The following is a 6,000-nucleotide window of genomic DNA, read 5'->3' on the forward strand; positions in this document are numbered from 1 at the left end:
CTCTCTCCCCCCAAAAAGCTGCCCACAATGTGAAAACGTGTTGATTTTGATATTGTTCACAACAAAAATAATAAAATGTCTCTCTACATTTTTTAAATTGCTGAATGGTTATTTCTGTGAAAAGTATTTAAATGTTTTCTTGAACTTTTGATTTAATTGTATCGAAAAAGGCCAACATTGTTGTCAGGTTTTGAATAGAAACATATTTGTAGGCACGAAAAGGCCAAAGGGGTACAAATGTGCAATTTTATTGGAGGACATTGTAAGAGGGAACCCTGATTCTCTAAAGAGAACACTACAGTCTTGGCATATGGCCATGGGTATACAATGGCCTGTTCTTGATGCCATTGAAGTTAATGGCAAAACTCCCTTTGGTTTTGATGGGAGAAGGATTTGGGCCTACAGGTTCTGATCCTAGGACATGTTGAGCACCCACAACGCTTTGACTTCCATGAACGTTGCGATGCTCAGCATTGCTCAGGACCAGGCAGAGAGTGCACATTTTCTTAGGATAAAAAGTCAACGCATTGAAGACAAAAATGGCCACAATTTTCAAACCCTGGGTGCCTAAATAAGGCTTCTAAACTGACATCCATATATCTTTTTTTTTTTTTAAGACCAGAAGAAACCATCAGATCATCTAGTCTGACCTCCCGTATAACACAATCCATACAATTTCACTGTTACCCCTGTACAGAGCCCCATGACTTGTGTCTGACTAAAGCATATCTTCCAGAAAGACATCCAGTCTTCATTTCAAGAGATGGAGAATCTACTACTTCCCTGGCCTAAATATAATTTAGGACACTGGGTTTGAAAGCTTTGGAAAGTCACTTTTAGCACTAAATTCTGCAGTCCTTAACCAGGATGTTAGCCAAAGGAATGCAGCATTGAGCCTTAAAATACGAAAGCTTATGCTCAAATAAATTTTTTAGTCTCTAAGGTGCCACAAGTACGCCTTTTCTTCTTGTGGATACAGACTAACACGGCTGCTACTCTGAAACCTATATAAAGAATGATAGAACATTGGCTGCATATAAATATATGCCCTTTTGGATTCTGGCATAAAAAGGACTGTCGCAAAGCAGAAACCAGCATATGATATTTTTAACAACCTAGAAGCATGCTCACCTTCCTTTATATGCAGACGTGAATATATTCTGCTGTAGAATGAATGGGACACACACTACCTTCTTGTCTGATTATGTTAAGGTACATGGTTGCTTGAATGTTATACTATGTTCATGATTGAAGAGTTGATCTTTGTGGGTTACAAAATAGAACAAGCAGTATTAAAAACAAGCAAAAAAAACATTTTAAAAAAACTTGAGTTTGCCTTTTAACTATTTATGTTGTAAGTTAAAGCTTGAGTAACATTCAAATGTCAAATAAATCCTCTCATTCTATAAGATATTGAATTAATTGCCTGTATTTATTCTAGCAATTATTCAATGTACTTCCAGTATAGGTGGTATAGTATAATTGTTACTTTCATAAATAAAATATTTTTGATAAGATCATGACTAATTCATGTTGTTTTTCTATAGTGCTTTTGCAGCTATTGCAGCACACTTTAATGGTAGCAAATTTACAGCCACATGCCTGATTTCCGGGTTGCAATTCAATAACATGTCAATGAACAGTTCATTTCAATTTGGCAATTTTTCAGACCTAGAAGAGAGCAAGGATGGTCTTGTGGCTTGAGGAAATGGAAAGGAAACAACCGGCATGGATTCAATCTAGCATTACTACTTGTATTAGGTTAATATTTAAGGTCCATGATTCTTGATTGGGAGTCCCATTGTGCTGGGTACAATGGTAGATGGGGTGGGGAGTGTGGTAGAACTCTGAACTGGAATTAGGAAAACAAGGTTCCATTCCGAGCTCTATCACTGGCCTTACGGCCTGGGAAAATCACGTGGCCGCTCCCTGCCTCAGTTTCCCCAGTTACAAAACAGGGATGATACTTTCCTCCTTTGTAAGGTGATTTGAGATCTCTGGATGAGCCAGACTATAGAAGCTAGTTATTTTTAGGCACTGTACAGACAAGTACTAAAGAAGATAGCTCTCTAGGATAGGGATGCTTTCTGACGCTGGCACCCACCTAAGTAATTAATACTCTATTCCCAAATCTACCACAAACTTCTTGTGTGACCTTGGGCACTTGTACTTTTCTGAAGTCAATGGGAGCTGCTGGAGCTTAGCACCTCTGCAAATCAAGGCACTAACTTCTCTGTGCCTCCATTTCCCCATCTATAGTAGCAGGAGGGTTGCAGGGCTTCATTTAACACTTGAGGTAGAACTGGTCAAAAATTTTTTGAAAATCTTTCTATTGAAAGTAAAAATATTCATGGAAAATTTTCTGCTATTTGGACCAAAAATGAAATGTTTTCTGCAAAAATGATTGGGTGTCAGCGAAATTCAGTTGTCCTGAAACCCATAATTCTTAACCAAAAACATTCTGCTTTCAGTTTTTCATGCAAAACCCAAAACATTATGGGAAATTTCAATTAAAACAAGTTTTAGTTTTAAATTTCCTGTGAAAAACTGGCATTTTTGACCAGCTGTTATAAGTTCTCTAGATTCTATGGTGATGAATTCCATTAAAAACAAAAAACAAAACCCCTATGCATAATACAACACTTAAAGCCTCATTAAAAACAAATTCCCATGAACTGGATATACAGATATAAATGTATACATACACACAGACACTGTATCACGGTATCTATATCATGGCTACAATCCATTCCCAGAGCTGAACCAATTTAGCTCAAGAACAAGCATCTGCATTCATCAGGTGTAGAGCAAGACCTAGGAGACCTCAGTGGTAACCTGGAGGAAGAAGCCTTCCTATTATGATTGCTTGTGGGCTTTGTTTTGGCCACAAATCAGGATTCTTTCAAAAGAATATCTATTTAGCACAACTTTTTAACAGGAAAAAAATTGTCATGCATTTGCTGCTAAGAGTTCCAGTGCTTGAACTATTGAGAGTCAGCATATTGTAATTTCTGATTTTTAGGCTTAACAGGAGCAGGGTGGGAAGTTCTCTGGTGGAAAAAACCTGTAACTGGCCCTGATCCTGCCAGGTGCGCCATGCATATGGAACCCTGTATGCCCAGGAAGACCAATTAACTTCAATGCTGCTATGCATGAATTCAGGGGGCAGCCCACTTGCAGCCTTCTGTAGGATTGTGGCCTGTATTTGCTTTCCATAACTTCACTGTGTTCGAGATGGAGCTGCAGATAGCATTTGCAATACAGGACCCAGCTCTCCCTTCCTTTTAATGGGTGCAACACACAGAAATTTCCCTTAGACTTATATGAAGGCAGAATTGGGACCACAGGACTTGACTCTGCTCCCACTGAAATCAATGAGAGTTTTTTCATACATTTCCACAGGAGCTGACTTGGGCCCACAGTTTGTTTTTATCACTGGAGTCCTGATCCTGCAAAGTACCAAGTACCTCCACAAAGTGCTAAATGCCCTCAATCTCCATTAACATCACTGGAAACTGAGGTTGCTCAGCAACCTGTAAGATTGGGCCTCAAATTACAATAGCAAATTGTGGGCCCCACCCAGCTCCTGTGGGAGTCAATGGAGGCTTGTAGTAGTGTGATCCATGTGATCACCAGAGCCCAGTGGCAAAAAAGAGGGACCATGGTGGCAAAAGATACTGAAGTAGAAACAACACGGGAAGGGTAGGAGTGCATAATTCTTAAATAGTATTTCCCATTTGAAAATAAAGGATGAAAATCACCTGTTCAGGTGACACAAAATTCTAGGATGACAAATTCATTGTGAGAGACAAAAAGTGGGTGTGGAACTATAGAACAAAATGAATGGAAGAATGAGAAAATCCAGGAAAGCAAAGATATAAGTACCAGTAGAAAAAGCTAAAGGAAATTATATTAGTGACTCCTTGGCAAGGTCTTGAAACACAGAGACCCAGCATCAGTTTAACTAAGCTGGTTCTAAATCATGCTTTTCATTAATCTAGGGTGATTGCAGTGTGTACCAATTCTAAGGGTTTGTCTCACAAGATTAACTTCAGTTTATCTTAAATTGATTAGGAATGAGTTAAAGCTAAACCAAAATAACCAGAAGACACCTTTTGGCAGCACATGCATGCGTCCACACCTAAATCTGAGGTAAGCCGACGAAACCCAGTCTGTCCAAATAAAACCACTTCCCCAAATTACACTAGTCCACAGCCAATCAGAAAGTTCAGTCAAACCTGTAGAGAGTTTGAATGTCCAGAAGTCCCTACTTTAGCTGCTTCTAGTCCTCCTGGCTCGAGTCTCTCCCTGACTCGTCTCTGCAGTTTTTCTCCATGGCCACATGACTGTGGAGGGGAGGCACCAACTGGATCTTAGTTTCCCCAGAGTAGAGGGGTCCCACCCATGGTTCCCTCTAAGGTGTACGCCTGGGCGTGCACACACAGATCCTAAACCCTGCACACACGGTGAAACACTGCTTGCACAAAAACGTGCACAGAAGCACAACAATTTGCACAGAAGACATTTTTTGAGCACATGGCCTGTCAAAAATTAGAGGGAACATTGGTTCTCCCCCCCCCCCACCCAGTCCTGCATCCAGAGAGGTGCTAGGGTGAGGGTTGCCCCATCCGGGCCCTATTTTACCCTCTCCCCCCAGTGCAGCAGTCCCTGCTTTGGCTGCTTCTACAGCTGCTCCTAAGTTTAGTTGGTTCAGCCCTGTTCCAGGACTAAAACCACCACCACTACCATTCACATGGCCTCCTTTACTGGTGTTATAAGTGAAAAGGACCACACAGTGAAGAGATGTGGAGAATGAACTTTCCTCCCACCCCTTCAAGTGGGTGTGCCTGGTCAGGGTTGAGGTGGATTTATTGATTAGGCAAGGTGGGTTCGTTTGTCCTGTGCCCCCCTGAGTAAACTTTGCTGCCAAATCAGCAACTCTCTCTGTCTTTTTCTCATCTAATCAAAATTATGTTATTAATTTAATTAAAGCAATGTACAGCTCTACCCATGCTAATAATGACTAGAAACTAATATTCATATTTCTCCAGCAGCTTTGAAGGCTGTCTGTATCACGCTAGCACTGTAGAATCTAAGAAGCAATGGGGAGCTATATAAACATATCGATTAAACAGATGGATTTCAAAGTTACTAGGGAAATACAGCTGTTGTCTTCCAGCAATGATTCTTTCCGTAATTGTTGTGGAAAGAATCTGTCAGCAAAAATACTCTTTCAAGAAATACATTGCTGCAGTGTGTTTGCAAAAGTTGTCGAAAGCACTAGTCTGTGAGTGCATGTTATGTACCAGTGATTAATCAATCCCCTGTCCACGCACTCCCAAATATCTTTCCTTTGGCTTGTGAAAGAATTCACTGATGACAGGGACCATTTTAGACCATATTCTTTGTCAGCGTCAATGACTGAGAATTGTGTCCAATTTTCTCAATCCTATGTCAAGGCAGAACAAAAATAATGATCTCTGCAATTTTTACTGCCCATGCCTTTTGTTTGACTCACATGTCAGAGTGTGCTGTCAGGCACTGCCCTGGGCCAGTAGGCAGATTCAGTCAACAGTGGATGGGACACCTGCATCCCTTTGTTCTCCACCCACCTTCTTGAACCTATTTCGTTACATCTGTTTCAATCAGCCCAGCCAGTCAGGTGTAAAACTACTGTCTTAACCACTTGTAGTAATTAACCACCATATTGTGTAAGAATAGGCAGGATGTCCTATATAAATTCCAGTGTCAGTAATTACATTCTGCCTACCAGAATTGCCCCTGCAGTTTCACTTGAACTGGTAATCTTCATTCTCTGCTCTAAATTCTTTTCTATTGCAGTACTTCTGAGCAATGGTAAATAGCTGTGTTCCACCCCAGCAACGTTTCCATTTCAGTAGCTGGTGAAGTGATGCCTCTTTTTGTAAAGTCTGTGAAATGCACCTGATGGAATCTATTATGATTACTGGTATTAAATCATCTTCCTCCAGAGCTACCACT

Source organism: Lepidochelys kempii, chromosome 2 (genome assembly GCF_965140265.1).
Source record: "Lepidochelys kempii isolate rLepKem1 chromosome 2, rLepKem1.hap2, whole genome shotgun sequence".
In the NCBI taxonomy this organism is placed as follows: domain Eukaryota; kingdom Metazoa; phylum Chordata; order Testudines; family Cheloniidae; genus Lepidochelys; species Lepidochelys kempii.